The sequence below is a fragment of the Strix aluco genome, chromosome 6 (assembly GCF_031877795.1).
Source record: "Strix aluco isolate bStrAlu1 chromosome 6, bStrAlu1.hap1, whole genome shotgun sequence".
Taxonomy (NCBI): domain Eukaryota; kingdom Metazoa; phylum Chordata; class Aves; order Strigiformes; family Strigidae; genus Strix; species Strix aluco.
Window position 1 is genome coordinate 38,238,009 of NC_133936.1, and position 18,567 is coordinate 38,256,575.

Below are 18,567 nucleotides of genomic sequence, written 5' to 3' on the forward strand. Positions count from 1 at the left end.
TGAAAGATGGTTATTTTGGCATGACCCTATATTTTTTATTAGTAAAGCTGTTCATGATTTGTTAAATGTCTTTTCATGGTTTCTCTGTATTAAGAAGTGCAATAAGTATTTATTTCTCTGTTCTTCAGAATTTAATCTCTGAATAGGAAAGAATAAGAAATTAAGTTGAAGAGAGAGTTGGTAGTTTCAAATGAACACACAGGCAGATTTTGTCCCTTAAAAACCGCACATATGCAGTGAATAGAGAATAAATCCTATAATGAAAACCCATTCCTTTTCCACTAATCTCTTGTCCTGTGAAAGCTCTGCCAGGCAGAAGATTTATATCTGAGTGCAAACAGTGAAATGTTGAAGGATGATATTGTCAGTTGTCCAAGTTCTGAGGTTTTTGGTTTGCATTGACTGAAAAGCAAAAATGATTAATGAAGGCAGTACAAAATATTAGGCAATTTGCAAGCCCTATGAATAAGGGCTGCTATTAAGTGAGGTGAATCCCAAGTTTAACATATTTGAGTTGTCTTGGGGTTCAGTTTCTCGTCTGAGCTAGTCAAGGCTCAGTTGTGGGAGGTGTGTGTCTTTGGGGGAGATGACTTGTACTGAGGTGGGTGGGGTGATTGATTGGCTGCTGCACATCACTTTCTACTTACTGAAACACTGCTGAGCTGCAGCACAGCAGGCTAAGTGTTTCTAAGCTTGCAGCAAGATCTGCAAAGAGAGGTGATTCCAGGGACATTCAAGAAAGTAACATAGTGCCTAAAAGCCAGGAGTTAGAGGTGAGTCTGCATGTTGGAGATTCGCAGCAGCAAAAAGAAGATAATGCAAAAAAACCCCCGCTGTCCTCATAAACTGGATTCTGGCCATTCCGCTTCTGTGGCTCCATGCGTGTACCCGCAGAGTACAGCAAAGAACACACTCTGTAGGGTCTGTCCTGCCACGTTTACGTGGGTCGAGTGACAGTTACAGCTCCACTCATCCTGCTGATTGCAGGGGGATATTCAGAGGCCAGCAGAAGGTGACGAGCAAAGCTAGCAGACCAGAATATGCAGCGTTCATGTGCAGTTGGGAAGAAGTCCTCTGGGTGTAAACAGTTGCAGGAGGGCCGCTCTCCTCTTTATGGCTTTTGTTCAGGTGGGGCTGCAGACAGGTTGTGCCACGTTGTGGTGCTCTGTTGCATTTTCTGTCTTAATTTCTTGCGGAGCAGTGGATTGGTTGTTTCCCATCAATTGAGCTGTGGTGAGTGGTGATGTTATAGTGTAATTCTGAAAATGCCCTTGTGGTTTGCACAACCGTATTCCTGGGGCTTGGAAGGGTTTGCAATAATAGCTGTTTTAGTGAATGTATCGATGGCTAATTTGTAGTTGGTTACCCTGGCAGTGTGAGCTTTTGGTTCATGACAGGTTGCTAGTAGTCCTTTGTGCAGATGATGCAGAGTTGTGGGTTGTTTTCTGGTTTTTGTTGGTTGGTTGGTTTTTTGTTGTTTGTTTTTGTTCCTCGCCCCCCCCCCTTCCCTCCTCCTAGGAAATGTATCTAATCTGATCTTTTCTGTACTGTTTTTGAAGCCGTAGCCTTTTACTCTTTATGATGAAAGCAATGCATTTCAATTTTACTGGGATTTCATAAACATCTTTCTCTGAAAATATGGCAGCGAGTAAGTAAAATTAACGTGCCTTTTGTTTATATCTGCACAGTTTGGTGGCTCAAACTGTCTTGTGCAAAACTCAAGGCTTGGAACCAGAGGCAGATGTGAGTGTGCCTGACTCCACAGCTGATGGCCTTTAAAAGGTATCAGTGGAAATTCCTCTGTCCAAGATTGGGCTACTAAGAAGGGCTACCCAGTGTGTTTTGCTAGTAATGTTGGACCTGACTTGGTCTGCAGAGTCAACTTCCAAAAGCAGTGAAAGCTCAAGCTCTTGTCAGCTCTGTTCAGAGAATCATTAGAGTTAAGAAAAGCTCAGAAACCTGGATGCTTGTTAATATTCATCCTTTAATGATTTATGAGGCTAAAAAATATAAACAAGTGACACTTTATATTTTGCTTCAGCAGGCTCCTAGCCTTGTTTAATATTGTTAGTGGAGAGCTTGTGTCCAAAAGGGTGTTTGGTGACACCATCAGCTGAATAAAGTCTTTCAGATGCGTCTGTCTGCATTAGTAATGAGAATGCTCGCTCTTATTTTACAAAGGAACCATTTCTTTTAAATATAACCCCCTCCTTCCCAGCCCCCCCAAATGTTACCATCGTCAGAATTCTCATTACAGTCCTCTTTCATCCCTTTATCTAACGCTGGCTGAAAATGCCTTTGTCTTCAAGTTCCTTCAATTATTAATGATTCAGTTGTATTCTTTTTGCCAATTGGTGCGGAGAGAACCTTGGAGCAAATGTGTATTAGTTATTCCATTTATTCTCTCTTCTTCATTCCTTCTGTGGTCTTTTTTAATAGTGTTGTTCTCCTGGTTTTTCACTTGCAGGTTCCGCATCATTGCTTGGGTTTTTTGCTCAAATATAAGAGTCGTCGGGTCCCAAAGACTGACTTTGATTCTAAACTCTTTTAAAGAGAGGTAGGGAGCCTTCTTGCAAATGCTATGATCATCTGTGTCCTTCGGTCTCCGCTTTGGTGCTAACAAGTGGACAAACACCTTCATCTGAACCAGTCCCACTCTGTGGACCAGCTGGAAGTCTGGGGGATGGCAGGTCACAGACCCAGTAAAACTGTTTGCTCCCAGACCCTAACTTACGATTTCAGTGGCACTGTGGAGAGGCAAGGGCCAGCCTTGGTGCCCTTCCCACCCCACTGAGGTGCTCCAGGAGGGCAGCAAAGAGGGAAGCAGTAGGTGGGATTCACGTGGAAGAGCTGCAGAGCTTGTCGCACCTGCCTTGTCTTCTGAGAGACCATGTTAATGTAGTGGGAGCAATGTTGGTGCAGTGCCGTGCTCCCCTTGGCGTGCCTTTTCCAGCCCCAGTGTCCCTGGAGCTGTAGGCTTTGTGGCTCTCTAAACCCTAATGGCAGATTGGGGCTGAGGTCCCCAGCACCATGGCTGGCCCAGATTAGAAAGGTGCAGAGGGAGCAGTGTTGGTGCAGGACTGGCGATCCTGATTTGGCTTCTTGGGAAGCCTGCTGAAGGATGGAGAGAAGGCCATATAAGTCAGTCCTGTGGCCCAGGTTGATGTTTTGGGTTGGTTTGTTGGATTTTTTTTTTTTTATTTTGTTTTGGGGTTTTTTTGGTGTGGGTTTTTTTTTGGTTTTTTTTGTTTTTTTCTGGGGGTTGTATCAGTTGCCCATTCTATGCACAGTTGCACTGTTATAAGAAACCAGGCAACTGCAGGATAGGACAACAGGATCATCATTCACTCCGAGGAGGACGCCAGCATGTCTAGGCACTGTCCTTGGTGCTCTTTTTATAAAAATAGATACATAAGTAAATAGTTTGAACTTCCTCAGTAGCAGGGTTTTTTTTAAATGCCACACCAAAAAATCATCTTTGCTTTTAATTAACCCAGTGAATTTCTCTTTTATCCCCCCCCCCCCCGATTTAGAATGTAATTGCTTGCTTGCTTGCTTGCTTTATCTTCACAAATTATAAACTCTGAAAGATCTTTATTACTGCTTGATTTTCTGTACTTTTGAGAAGTCTGTCTGAAAACATGTGCTTTACAAGGAAAGATTAGAAGAATGTTTTCCCAAACTCTCCCGTTTGCTTATATCTGGACTCTCCCCAGTTTGCCAATATCTTCCTTACTGTGAAAACCCCAAACGCTGGCACTTCTCCAGCTGAGACATCACCACCAACAAAGAAAATGGAATAATTATCCCAGTGTTTTAGGGACAGCATCCCCATTAGGATAAATAAAACTATGATTTGTCTTTTTTTGCCTACAGTAAGCCTTTTCCTGCCAAGCTACTGCCTAGCTACTTGCTCCTGATTTGTCTAGTTCTGTGTTTGAGGCCTCATCTCTCAATATGCTGTTCAGTCCTTTTCTTTCCTGATTTCCTGCTTTTAGATTTGTGAGGTGCTCTGCAGTATCCTGCAATGATCTTAATTTTTGAAGATGCTTTCCTAAGTGACAAGCTCATCCCAACTTGGGGTCAAACCCATATTTTATAAATGCAAAATCGGGAGGGAATGAGATTACTTTGTTGGGATTTGTTATTGACAAACTCATATTGCCAGCAGTATTTCTTAAGTCATGCTCTTGTCTTGTAGGTGCTTGTAAACTACTTGTTTGTATATTTTTTCCAAAAGCTTTGCAAGGATGTGGTTTAACTGTCTGGTTTGTAATTTCACATGGCTTCATTTCAAGAGAGAGTGTGATGTCTGATCTTCTCTGGGATCTGTTCTGAAACCTTAAATACTCTTCCCGAGTCAGGGAGGATTAATGAAATTCTCTGAGCTGCATCTATCTTGTTTTGAATGTTTTTAAGCTGCTCTTTTCTATTGTGACCCAAGGTTCTGATTCTCTTTAAAATTAATTGCATGCAATATTTGCTCACTGTTGATCTTACTTGTGAAAATTGAGGCAAATGTTGAATATATTGAATTGTACCCTTCTGTGCATCATCTTTGCTGTGCCTCTCTGCTGAACCGTGACTTGCCCTGTCTGCTTTTCAGATCGTGTTGAATGTGGTTTTGGTTGCCTTTTATGTTCCTGGCTAATTGTAATTAATTTTGTTCCTTAGCTTTTCTGACTATATACCTGTGCTTTTACTGTCCCTTAGTTACATGACGTTTGTCTCTGGTTTTTGTATGATTTTTATTTGCGTGTTCAGGCTTTTAAAAAGCTTAGCATATTCTTCCTAGGTACTGGTAGAGTTTGTTGTTAAAGCTGCTACACTCTCTTATTTCTGTCTTTCCTTTCTGGTGTTATGTATCTCAGGAGCCTTGTACAGAGCATAAACCCTTATCTTTTGAGCTGTCCGTGCATTCTTCCATTGCCTGCCAGTCTGAATGGAAATCTTCCCAAATAAACCCAGGTATGGTGGTAGAAGAGCCAAAACCAGCTATTTCTCTCTCCATCCAGACTTCTGCCTTCTCCCTTTGTAATTCCAGATCATATTTTCATTGGTGCCCTAGTGTTACTGTGGGATCACTCCTCTGCTAAAGGGTACCACCCGTTAAATACAGTGTAAACCAGTGTCTGGGTGGCTTACAGTAGCAAGAGTTCCTGTGGTAGTTGTTGAAACAGCAGAAGTTCCCTGACTTCCTCGCAGTGCTGCTCTTTGGGCCTGTCATGTAAAATGCCATTGATCAAAGCACTACTTCATCTAGAAGAAGGTCACGCTCCTTGAGGTATATCAGATAAGTTCCAAGGTCCTTCATTTATCTGAAATGCCATTTTGCCTAATGACTTTCTTGTTTTCCATCCCAGTCTGATAAACCAGATTTGACTATAATCACGTTACACCTCCCAAAAGTCTCCCTGATGATGGCAATTGAATGTGGCACTCTTCGCTTCGTACCCTGAGCTCATGGGCAGTGTGAGTGAGTGCTGTTAAACAGCTGCTGCTTTTCACCCTCGAGGCAACTACCTGGTAGAGATGAGGGAAGTAATTCTCATGTACAGAGAGCTTAAAAATCATTTTGGACAGCGCTGTGAGACCAGGGTGAACAAAACCTATGTTTAAGTTACCCAATCCAAGTCTCCAGTCATTAAACCCATTTTAGTCTTGATGTAGCAACTGCTGTGGACTCGGTGGAGCAGTGGCTGACTAAATGTGTGTAAGCAGAGGGAATTGGGATCATTATGTTAACCACAGGAAATCTGCTCTTATGGTGATGAAAACAAGAATCAATCACAAGTAGCTAATGAATTTGCCTGCAGTATCTGCTATGTTCATTTCACAGTAAATGCAACAGTCAAAATCCATTAAGAAGCCCTTTGCAACAGGGTCCTTTGCAAAGAGGGTATCTGAAATGCCCAGTGCGCACACTGCCAGCCCTCCTTGCTCTTCTCTGAAGCACTTCAAGAGTGTGTGTGAAATGCCAGTTCTGATCCGAATGCACTGAAATCAAGGAAGGGCTTCTGGTGGTTGTAGCTGAGCTTTGTCGTAGAGGTCAAAGTGGCTGTTAATTATGGTTGGTTTTACTGGAAATCTGCAGTCTGTGAAGGACAGCTATGGGACAGGCTCATCTCCCTGCGAAGGACCTGGATGCCCATGCGAAGAGGGAATAAAGCTGTTGCATCATGCTGGCACAGTGTCACATCTGCGCCCGTGTGGGTCAGGCTGACTAGTCAGCAGCATTCTCATAAGGCGGCTTCTGTTGCCTCTCCTTTGTAGTGAGGACAGAGCTGCTTCCCCTCCGTGGCTCAGCTGCTGGTAGCATTTCCATGGGTTTCTGCCTGACTGCCTTCGTTACGTTAAGCGCTGCTAAGTGAGAAGCTGTTCAAACTAATTCTGGTACATGTTACTACATGTTACTGCAATTTCTATTGCCTGTCTGGTTTTACTGTCGAGGAAAAGCAGTGAGTTATTAGGGCTAACCAATTTTTTTTTTTTAAGATTTCTTAAAGGAAGGTGAGAAACATGGGAGAAAATAACTAGCTGGCAGCTTTTAGGAAGGCAGTATTTAGCTTCTAGGGAAGATATCTCTGAAAAAAAGATTGATCTTTAAATTGACTACTGAAAATGAAGGAGCAAATACCTTTTGTCTGGAATGGATCACAGGTACAGACCCATTTCAAGAAAACCTCTATTTTCAATACTGCATTTCCCTAGGTGCCAACGTCCCACTGACTGAAACAGAACTTAAACATTTGCTTATACATTGTCCTAAATATAAATGGGATTTAAATTGAAATAGTGCCCAAAACCTGTGATTAGACAAAACAGATAACTTTGTGTATTTTACATTGCAGGTGTTGCTTTATAAATGTCTAAGGCCATGCCAGCTCAGAGTTTATATTTTAATTGCATGCTATGCAAAATCTGATTCAACAAATGATTAATGAATTTAAAATATTTTGTTTATAAATTTAATACAGAATAATAATTAAAGCTTCTGTTATGAGGTATGACATGACAGTTAATTGAAAAACATTAGGTTACATGGTCAAGCAAAGTACAAACTGACATTTGAATAAATTCTGTCACAGTAGCTGTGATATTTTACTGTTTTTGTCTTGATTCATCACCCCACTGGTAGGCCAGGAGAGAGAAAATGTGAGAAGAATTGGTAGGGTTTGTATCTGCAGTATTTTCTTAGTCATAATCCATGTGATAGGATGGAGAAACACTCAGTGTGTCTGTAAGATGCACGTGGTATGACAGGCTTTCACATGGACACCGGCCGGGACGAGGGCTGTGTGTACTCAAGGGCTACCAGAGCACCTGTGGCTAAGCTAAGGTTAAGGCTGAGGTTGAACTGGATGGTACCAACCATTACATGCTCTCAAGAGTGTGTCTCAGTCTAGGCAGAGGTGTAATGGGAAAGCTGACCATGGTTTTCAGTATTAACTGGTTAGTTTGGATCCTACAGCTTTAGGAGCCTGATTTAAGCATGTCTCTGAAGCATGAATGTATGTGAGTATGTTGGGCAGTCACTTTCCTTTCCTCTGCAAGCAAAGAGTGAAGGGCAGAGTTGCCCCTAAAGACCGGATGAAGCTGTGGAGGAAGGACTGATGCAAGGAAGAAGAATAAGTAACGCACTGCTCAACAGATGTCATGCAGCACATGCTGTTCAGGCTGTGTCCTTTACCTGTTGGGGGGAGGCAAGGGTTGTTAGGGGGAGGTATCGCAAAGAGGGGGGTAAAGGAAGGATGCATGAAGAAGAGAGGGCAGTGATGTAAGCAAAAGATGAAGAGTGAGAATGAAGCAGCATTTAGAAGAGAGCTGGGCTCTTGGAGCGACGAGCCAGGTAGTGGAAGGGGAGTTTTGAGAACTGAAATTACAAGAAGCTGTTGGTTACCTTGTAACGGTCAAGGCAACATCACAAGTATTGTTTTTAACTGTCATCTGTCTTTGACTTTTTTCTGACACCCTTAACTCTTAATTTTCATTTAGAAAAAACTCTGTTTCTGAGATATTGACAAAACCTCACCTCCCATTTATCTCAGGGGTGGTCATGAATCCTGAGTCCTTCACAGAACTCAGTGCTTGTGGTGGCCACGGAAGTTGCCTCCATCATCATTTGTGTTTTGACTGCTGTGTACACCAGCATCACTCTCATAAGAGCAAATACCATTCCCTGAAAACTTGCCTTCCATTATGACCTTAGCTTGTTGTGGCTATAACACTACAACTGCTACTTTATGTGGTAATGCAAAACCATGCAGTTTAGCTCCCTGCAGGAAGTAATATTAAAGACGAAATAAAAATGGAAAAGAAGAATAAGCCCACCTCTTTCACCTACATATTTAAAACAGTAATGAAACTTTTGTAGGCACTCCAGTGGCTCGGGACTGTCAGAGAGAAGCTTTGTGCTAGGTTGTATAATGTGTGAGCCTCTTAATAGTGCAGTGTTGACTGCAGAGGACTGTCTTGCAGCCTCTGAAGACATTGTGCTCATGGATGTGTGCAGTTCAGCAGTCTGGCTTTGTGGAAAGTCATGGCACTCTCAAATGGCATTGTTCTCTGCAGGAGTGTTGGTGCTATCAATTATTCCTGATATTGCAGGCTTAAGGAACCAACTGAATATTGAAATTGTCTTCCAGAGGCAGTGGGGAAATCGCTGGACCCAGTGTGTTGGTGACGAGGCACTTGCAGGCTGTGCTGACGGGGACACATCAGATGAGTTTAGTGATGTTTCAGTGGTTCTCTGGGATGGAGGTTTGATTCTGCCATGTCAAAATTTGGGGTGTCACTACTCATCTCCCTCCTTTTTGCTTTTCTTCTGTGGATAAATTTTGAGCTTGGGGTGTTATGCCCAGCTGTCACTGCCACTGGCACCCTAGAAGCAGCGGGCTGAATGAGTGGTGAGACGGCAGTTGCCCTCCACGTGCAGTACCCAGAGCAGAGGTGATGGTTTATTATGGGGTTATACAAAAGCTTACGTTGCAGCTGTTATTAGTAACTATACCACATATACATACAAGGTTTGAGGGCTAACAAACACCTTTAATGAGTTTTGCTTTCTTATTCTTTTGTTCTCACTGCTCTCTAAGCTAGAAACCAAAGATTTCCTAAGAAAACCCAAGAATACATTTATCTGGTAGCTTCAAAGGGTTCTGTGCCGAATTGGTTGTTCTGAAAAGCAGCCCTCGGAGAATTTGAATATCCTACATCTTCCAGCTTGATTTCACTGACATGCTGGCACAGAGCAAAATGGAAATAGGATATCCCTTTCTAGGTATTCCTCTTATCTATTATTTAGTTGAGGAGAGTCAGCTTGGATTCACAAAAGAGATCATGCATGCAAGTATCTGACAGGTTTAAAACAAGTAAGTTGAGATGGGGGAAAGAGAGGACATAATTTGTGTGGGTTTTGAAGGCTTGTTTATATAACCATGTTGCACAGAAGCCCATGTTGTGTCAACTAACTGGTGGGTTAATGGGTGCAGGAGAGCTGGCCATGATACTTGATGTGAAGGGATGCCTTTGCGTGGATGCTGGGGAAGGGCATTGTCACCAGTACAGGCCTGTTTTATTGGTAGCCTGGGAGGAAGGACAGGTAAGTCTCATAAAGATGTTGAAATCTGCTGTGAGTGCAAAGCTGAGGGCACCACTGGTGTAAAGGAAATGGTACAAATGAAAAGGCTCTGGAGGGTCTGGCTGCATGAGGTGGGTATATCAGCTCTTGCACACTCGTTTTTTGAGGGTGAGACTAAAAACAAAACCAGGGCCACCCTGCATCCTGAAACTTTCTAACCTGCCTTGAAATCCTTTGCACCTTGTTACCCACAGAAGCTGCTAACTCAGCCTGCAGCTTTTCCTAACTCCTCCCCACCCTTCATCCTCTCCATTATCAGTAACCATAGAGATACAGACAGTGACTCCAGCCTCAGCCTTCCTCACTGTGTAGCCTTAGTGAAAGAGCTACTGTGCTATACTGCATGTGTTTTTCCAGAATTAATTAATGCCCTTCTATTCGGTTTTTCCCCACTCAAGGAGGGAAAAAAAGAAAAGCAAGGTTGTCCCTCAAATGGCTGGTAAAATAGGGTAGTCTGATGTTTATTACTACTGCAGAAGAACAGGCAATATTTACAGAGTCTGGTAAAACATCCCTCTCCTTTCAACCTCTTCAGCAGGCAGCCATCCCCAGCACTGTTATAAGTGGTAAGACAATAACAAATAAAAAGAAAATTCCCTGTTCCAGGGCTATTTTTACCAGAGTGGTGCAGTTTCTGTTCAGTAGACTTATTCCTCTTAATCTACATCACTGATGATACTGGATACTATTTTAGGCATTGCATAAAATGTTCACCCAGTGTTTGCTAAAAAAGAAGCAGCCAACCCCAAAATCCTTTGTTAAAGGCTGGTTGCAAGATTTCAGCAGTAGCTTGCATGGAAGGATCTTAGGCTGAGGTTTTGGGAGGGTCTTCCAGCTTGGCTTGGTAACAGGGTTTGTGTGTGACCTTGGGCAAGTCCAAGCCTGTTAATCGTTCATTTATTCATTATCCTGAAAATGAGGAGAACGCTACCACTAACCCTTGTGCTGGTTTTGGCTGGGATAGAGTTAATTTTCTTCATAGTAGCTGATATGGGGCTAGGTTTTGGGTTTGTGCTGGCAACAGTGTTGATAACACAGGGACATTTTAGTTGTTGCTGAGCAGTGCTCACACAGAGCCAAGGCCTTTTCTGCTCCTCACCCCACCCCACCAGCGAGGGGGCTGGGGGTGCACAGGACGTCGGGAGGGGACACAGCCGGGACAGCTGACCCCAACCGACCCCAGGGATATCCCAGACTGTGTGGCGTCATGCTCGGCACATACAGCTGGGGGGAAGAAGGAGGAAGGGGGGGACGTTTGGAGTGATGGAGTTTGTCTTCCCAAGTCACCGTTACGCGTGACGGAGCCCGGCTGTCCTGGGGATGGCTGAGCACCCGCCTGCCCGTGGGAAGGGTGAATGAATCCCTTGGTTTGCTTTGCTTGTGTGCGCGCCTCTTGCTTTACCTATTAACCTGTCTTTGTCTCAACCCAGGAGTTTTCTCACTTTTATCCTATTGATTCTCTCCCCCACCCCACCAGGGGCGAGTGAGCGAGCAGCTGGGTGGGACTTAGTTGCTGGCTGGGGTTAAACCATGACACTCCTTTTGCGTTTTGTTTTTTTTTAAGTAATCTGTTATAATAGAAGGTCTCCTGTTTTGCCCAGCACCTTGCACAGAGGGACCCAGTATGCAGCTGGATTTTCTAAGCTCTCCTACAGTACAGTAATGAAACTGAGTGGACTGTCTTGCATATATGTCAGAATTAAAGAGAAAGGCCCACCTGAACAGCCAAGATCTTTTAGAGTTTAGACCAGGCTTCAGTCACAGTCTCACCACCTGCTTTATTGAAACTGTAAATGTCTTTATTACTCTTTTAGAGGTACGGTGCTGAAAATGCATGCTATGTAGCATGAGTTCATAATTTCAATATTTCCAGGACCTTGACTTGTCAATTTACCAATGTATATATATTCTTTTTGCTCACAAGTGTTGCTGTTTCAGTGTGTTGGGGTACATTAATTTTATGTGATGAGTTTGCTTTGTGGCTGATCCTGCTTTCCTAGCCGAGCCAGGAAAACATGAGGTTAAATCTCAGAGAGGGCTGCATGTTCTCTGTGTTCCAGCATCTACCTGGATTAGGCCCTTCACCCCTATGTCCTCTTGTGCCTTTTGCCTTGTCAGAAATGCTTTTATAGGAATATGAAAAGACATATCGCAGGGAAGCCAGAGCAAACTTGATTATTAAGATTGTCTCTTATTTGCAGTATCTTATGATGAAACCCTTTGCCACGGGCTGTTTTGACAGATTGAGCCCCTGGAAATGCTTGTATGGACAGAGCAAAGGCGATTTGGATGGTTGGTTGAAGATTCATCGTGGGCCTCAGTGTGTAGGACACAGCCTGGCAATATGTATCAGTCTCCTGTGAACCACATGACATCTGTCAGGAACATCTGAGAGAAATTACAGGACAGTTTTCATGGCTTCTTGCCGTCCCTCCACCATCCCAACTCTGTGGTGGTGTTTCTGGGACCTCCTAGAGCTCCTGGTTGCTTTGGGGGAAGAGTGGCTGGTGGAGGGGAGCTGTAGAAGTGAGGGAGGGATGGTAGCAATACTGTGAACAAGCACAAACTGTTAAATGGTGGAGCTGAGGAAGATGAGGGCACAATTAGAGTTTCCTTGGTTTCTGCAGAGGATGAGCTCTGCAGTGGGAGGTTTGGCAGCAGCAGGCACCCCTTCCGATGAGTCACAGGAGGCTTTCTCAAGGAAAGGTCTAAGAATTGCGCTAGTGCTGCTCTTGCTTGTTTTTTCTGTTCCTTCTGAAGGCCTTTTTGCCGCCACGCGGTACCTGTTCCACTGTCATCCTTGTCCCATACAAGCTGTCTTTGGGGGCTACCTTCCTGCATTTCCTTGTCCTACTTACTGCTGTGGTGATTTAGAGAGCCGGGGGGAAACTGTCAGGTCAGGACAGATGCTTTTAAGGCACTGGGATCTGTTTATAGCAATGAGGGTGGAACTTCTGGTTGATGCCAAGTTTGATGGATGTGTGAAAAGTCATCTTGTCATGGTTGTGGGGGAAGGCAGAAGGGAATCAATTCCCTTTGCAACCCTCTACCCCCAAAATTTTGGGAGAGAAACCATAGAAGTCCATGGGAAGTTTATTACTCCTTCCTGCAAGCCCCTTGTCCCTCTCAAAGGTAAATGGGGTTTGTTGGACCTCTCCCATACTTTGTGGTAGAGGGATGTTCTCCTGTTGACATCCTTCCCTCTCAAGGGCTCTGCTGTTACAGGGACTGAAAACCACCAGCTTGCTATTGGAAAGTGGATCTAGTTGGCTTGTGTGTCCTGACTGCAGAGAAATTTAAGCTTGTCTTCAGCCCTTAAGAGTGTGGTTCGGCTCCCTGGTTTCTCTTGACTGCTCCTTTGCTGCTTATGCTGTTTCATTACAAACTTACAATGCTTGAAAACAAACCAGTTCATCTTTCAACTTTTTCTCGCTCTCTTTTAAAAAAAAATCCTTTATGTTCCTCTACCCCTTCTCTGCTGCCTCTCCCCAGTAGTGCCCTGTCTCCTCCCAAAACAGTGGGTGATTTCCCAATTCACAGGTCCCTTGTCCTACTCAGATTAACATTGTTCTGGGGAAAGCCTTGGAATAGGGAGGTGAGATCAAGTCAGACACAATGGCTGAATAGCAGCAGTAAAACTGGACCCCTCACAGCAGCTCCTTTGCTGAACTATGCAGTGAGCCCTGTTCCTCCATTGTATTAGTCCTGAAGGGTCCCCGCTTGTCCCTACAGTCCTGCAGCACTTCTGCGTTTTCCCTGGGTTTATTTCCCATTGTGAATAAGTAAATGCAAGGCTCAAATAACAGTATAGACGAGCTGGTTCAACATGTGAACAGAAGCGCTAGGTAGAAAAATAAAGGGGGAGAGCGAATAGCCCTCCTAATCTGTAATGCAGAAAATGCTAAATCCCTCAAGACCTCCTTTTCAGCATGTACCGTCCGTAAAACCTGTTTAGGATTTGGATCGGCATCGCAGTGGAAACAGAGCGCGCTGCTGCCTGTTTGCAGTGCATGCCTCTGTGTTTGGCAGCAGCACAAAAGAAACCAGTTGATGATATTCATAGGATTAAAGGCCCGATTCCTGGGGACACACTTGGTTGGATGCAATTAAAATGCCTGTCAGGCATTTGATACCAGCAACCCCTTGACAAACGGCTTCAGCAGCCGTGAGGTGCAGCATCCTATTGTAAGTGGATGATGGCGGAGCCGGCTGGTTTGTCATCATTCTCGAAATTTCTGTGGCCAGTGAACTCCCTCTTCCTCTCCCACTCACCCTCTTTTCCTTTTCACCGCTGCGGGGACTTCTTCTAATTTGCAGTTTTCCTTTTCCTGACGTACACATGGTAGATACAAGCTGGTGGCTTGCAGACTGCGTCTGTCTGGAGATAGGCAGCGAGCCGATGGATAACAACACTCCAGGAGAATGATTATGCAGCAGTTATTTAAGGATAGGCTTTTGTGGTATGGCAGCATATGAGCTGGTAATTATTTTCTTTTAAAAATGTCAGGTTTCTTTGCTTGTTGAAGATTTGAAAGAGCTATACCTTTATGCTGTAGCTTTTTGGATTTAGTCTGCTGTAGATTAAATTCCGTAGCAGTGCACACTGGATGAATTAAAATGTATAGGTGATAAACTTCTGTGTTTTGTTTATAAATATATTTGATGCATACATAATGTATATTATATGCAAACACACCTTCATACACACATACGTGTATGGATATGTTTATGCATCTATGTCTTTGTATAATAGAAAAAAAACTTTTCTCATAGCTGAAAACTGATTTCCTGCAAAAATTAAGTCTTTTCAGTTTTTTTTCCCCACCTTTGTTTTATATTAACAGATTCTCCAGTATATAGTCTTGGACGTGACTCACTGATTGGAATCTGCTTGCTCACAGATTGAAAAGGTAGGACATCTCTGTATTTGAATGTGATTTTGAGAATGTGGGAATGAATGTGATACAGGGTGTGGGCTGTTCTTTGGGTTTTGGTTTGGGGTTTTTTTGTGTGGGGTTGTTTTTTTTACTTATTTAAACAATAGTTGTTAATTTTGTCAAACTGTGTTTTGTTGCAGCTTTGCATAGATTTTTAAATTGTTTTGACAGCCACTCTAAAGTTATTTTTGTTGTGTATGCATATGCTCTAGCCATTTAATGAGTCCTTTCAGCTGCAGCTACCAAAGGGCGAGATACAAACCTGAGTGCTTGTCTATTGTCTCGGGTTAGTATAGCGCAGGTACAAAACTGCCTCCAGTGGTATCAGATGTGGGGTCATCTTAATATTGATTTTTTAGCATCAGCAAGAGCAGGGTTAAACTCACTGGTTTGCTCAGAGCAGGTACGATCTATCACAGCACACAGCAGAAAGCATAGTGGTGGTTTCAGACTGTATCGCTTTCATGGAGGAGGGAAACTTCTTTTAACCCGTTCTCTGCTGCCAGAAACCGCACGTGTCTCAGCTCAGGGGTTTTATGCACAGTGTTTCAGTAACCTGGCAGGGCGGGGCAGTTCTGGAAGACCGTCTGTCTGATGGCTTTTTGACATATCACTGGCCCTTCAGAAATTATTTCTACCTATCAAAATAAAGCAAACAGACTGGGTTTTTTTAACAGTGTCATTGCTGGTTCCCAAGAGAAGTAGTTTATTATACTCTTCCCCCAATACCTTTTGGCTTTGGTTGCTTTAACTCCTTGATGCTGTAAATGAAATGGTGAGATAACATTAAGCAACTTTCTTTGTATTGAACTTTCAGATGTGTCAGGTGGTTAAGGAATACAGATCTCATTGATTTGCAGTGAGGACTATGCCCTTAAAAAAAAAATAATTAAAAAAAAAAGAAATCTAGGCAGGATTGAAAATCAGCTCCCTCTGCCTTGAGGGAGAGAGGGAAAGGTATATCCATCTTGCATTAACTTCTCAGGTTCCAGTTCTCACCTAATACCTTCCAAGCCAGACTTTGTCATGTGTTGTTCTTCCCAGGTGTCCTACAGGTGATCATAGTTCTTAGCTCTGCATTTAGACCTGGAGGGAATATGTGTGTTTGTAGGGCAGCAATCTAAATCCACATGTGTCTTTAGTCTGAACTTTCAGCATGCCTTTTAAAAACCAGAATAAAAAAGGTGAGAAATTCTTCAGGAAAGGTAATTATTTTTCTATCCTGGGTAAACCAGGAGTAATGATAACTCTGTGAGAAAGCCTGGTCTCCTTAAATGGCCAGTCTGGGTCCCCAGACAGGCAGGAACCCCAAGCCAGAAGATCAGCACTGTCAAGGATGTGGGCCACTGCTAGCAGCAATGCATCTCTCTGAAATGTGATGAATAATCAATTTCATTGCAATAAATTGCTAGGGGTGATTGATAGATGCTGCTTCTTGGGGGAAAGCATTTGTGAATTTTTCAGGATATTCTCTCTCCTGTTTTTCTTATGTACAGTTTTATTCCTCTTCTACACATCTTTCTGTTCTCTCGGCCCCTGTATTTTTTCTGTCTTTGGCAGAAGGCTTCTTACCTTAATAGGTTTTTCTGGCTAAATAAAATTCTTCAAATGAATGCTTTACTTGTTAGTTTTTCTTAGTTGCTTTTAATGCTATTTCCTCCTGGTATCAATTATCACTAGACTCATTGAAATAGAAAAACCTGAAGTGAATAGTGCATAAAAGGCTTTAATTCTTGAACAATACATTCAGCAATCTGTTTTTAGCTATGAGCAAGTCCCTTCTCTTCCCCCTACTTTTAATTTCACTTCCATTATCCAAGGGCAACAAGCCAAACTGCAGTCTCATTCTGATTTCATTAATGTTTTGCAAACTCTGTCTCAAGGACTAATGCTGCTTGCTGGGCTCAGTGTCGGAGTCCAAGGTTTTGCTGCGGCACTGGAGAAGGGGAAAGGAAGGATCTGTCACAAAGAGAAGTGATGGCATTGTTAGCAGACAAGTAGAACTGCCTAGTTGTTACAGTATCAGTGGATAATGAGTCAAATTTGTTGATGTTATCCCTTCAGATGAATGGTTTTCATCTCCTATGGAAATGTCTCTTATCTCCTGTGCACAGCATCTTATCAGTCCTCTATGGTCTCCTAAAAACAAAGAAAGGGTGTCACTGTTTGTTAATAAATCAGAGTTGGTGAGGAGACTGGTTTTTTGTTTGTTTTTTAAATAAACAACACATATACATTTCTTACACCTCTGATTTATCAGTCATTTTATCCTCCTCCTTTGTTCTGGGTTTTTAAGATTCATGTTACAAATCGTTCCTTCTGGCTACGAAGAAGAAAATGAGATGTTATGCTGGTAAAAAAGGAAATTATTTCAAACAGTATCATTTTCTTAAAGTAGAGGTAAGGGGCACTAATGCTGTGTGAAGAGAATTAATTCTGGATTGACAGGACTTAAAAATTCTGTGGGCACAAGGGTAGCATAAGATGGCTTTGAATAGCAAAAGAAAAACATTTTGTTAGCTGATACAAAAAGGCAACGGAAGCCAGGGTGTACAGTGACAAGGAGGTGTGTTGGATTACAGTTTGTGGACTCCAGGGCATGCACCCAGAATGACGTGATGTTTGGCATTTGCCTTCATTTAAACAAATGACATGGTGACCGAATGCGCCAAAGACATTCAGAAGCAACGGGTGGCGTCCGTTCGTCCCCAGGGCCCTCTTGAGGGGAGCAGCATCAGGAGCAAGCATGAGCCCCTGTGTCTGGCTCTGCCCTGAGATTTATCATCTGTTTTTTAACCCTGCCTGTTAGACGGCACTCTCTTAGCACATGCGATGGAGGTAAGGAGGAGGTTTGCTTTATGGCTGTTCTAGGCTGGGTCTCAACATCCTCGGTTTGTTTACTAGGGTTAGAGTTAGATCACCAGTATTAATGTTGTCTTGTCCTATGATTACATGAAACAAGTATTCTTTTGAGCATCGGAATTAATGGGTGCTGGCTTTCCTGTTGATTTATGTCTCATCCTCGATGAAGAATACTCAGTGAAGATTTTCTTGCTGTTTTACTAATTAGAAAGACTACCTCCTAGGCAAATTTTTGAGTGGCAAATAAGGGTCCTATGTTACAGCTTTCCTTTAAGTTGGGACATTGAGGGGGTGTCACTTGCAGGGTCTGTCTCTTCTACTTGGATGTCTGTTTTCATGTGACTTGTAGGAGGACAGTTACCTCTGCTTCTGCACCAAAGCAGGCTGAAAGTGATCAGTAACTCAAGAATTATTAGTTGGGGAGAACATAATCCACATAAAACTGGTTTTCTGTAGCTAAAACTGGAGCTAATGGCTCATCATGGTCCTGATGAAAGTTGTTTTGCTATGGGTTTACATCTTTTGTTCCCCTCCTCCCCACCACATTTTCCGTTACCTTTTCGCCAGAGAACCCCAGTTTCTCTGTGGCCCTGTGCTGTCAGCTGGGCAGGACACGGCATGTGCTAGAGCTGCTCCAGGGTGCTGGCTGGGCATCGTGTGCGTGTACTGCCTGCCTGGAAGATCAGAGACAGCAAGTGGTGAGGTTATGTCAGTTCTCTCTTCATTTGAGGGAAGGGAGGACTCGTTTCAGTTTGTATTTTCTTCCTAGAAATCGAAAACAATTTCTGTCCTTCATTCTCTGTCAAGCTGTGTTAAAATACTAAGAGTTAGGGACAGTTAGACAGTTAGCAGAAGTTTGGTTTAGTAACTTTAGGGAGGACCCTGCGTAACCTGTCAAGAAAATAACCATCAAAGCACAGAAATCCAATGGAGGATGAACTGGAGCTCAGCTGACATGGCCTCAACTGGTGGAAGAGTGATTAGGTGCAGGCCTGCAGTTGCTGTGAAGGGCTGTAGGCTGCCAGGTTAATTTCTAGAAGTGTGTGTTCTCCTTCTCTTCCTTATTTTGTCTATAAAACAGATAAAGAACTGCCAATGTATTTCTCAGTAGCGGTATTCATCAGATTT

At 43.2% G+C, this 18,567-nt stretch overlaps 1 protein-coding gene across 25 annotated transcripts in view; it reads left to right on the plus strand.

Annotated features, from left to right (window-relative positions):
- MAP2 (microtubule associated protein 2) overlaps window positions 1-18,567 on the plus strand; it is a 242,021-nt gene that overhangs the window by 89,740 nt on the left and 133,714 nt on the right. For 19 of the 25 annotated variants that reach the window (XM_074829675.1, XM_074829674.1, XM_074829688.1 and 16 more), the window contains exon 3: window positions 14,485-14,550. The gene's annotated coding sequence lies outside the window, so the exon portion shown is untranslated. Of the gene's footprint in view, window positions 1-13,783; window positions 13,826-13,969; window positions 14,121-14,484; window positions 14,551-18,567 lie in introns of those variants that run through there. The other 6 variants (XM_074829676.1, XM_074829678.1, XM_074829682.1 and 3 more) reach the window with 4 other exon arrangements.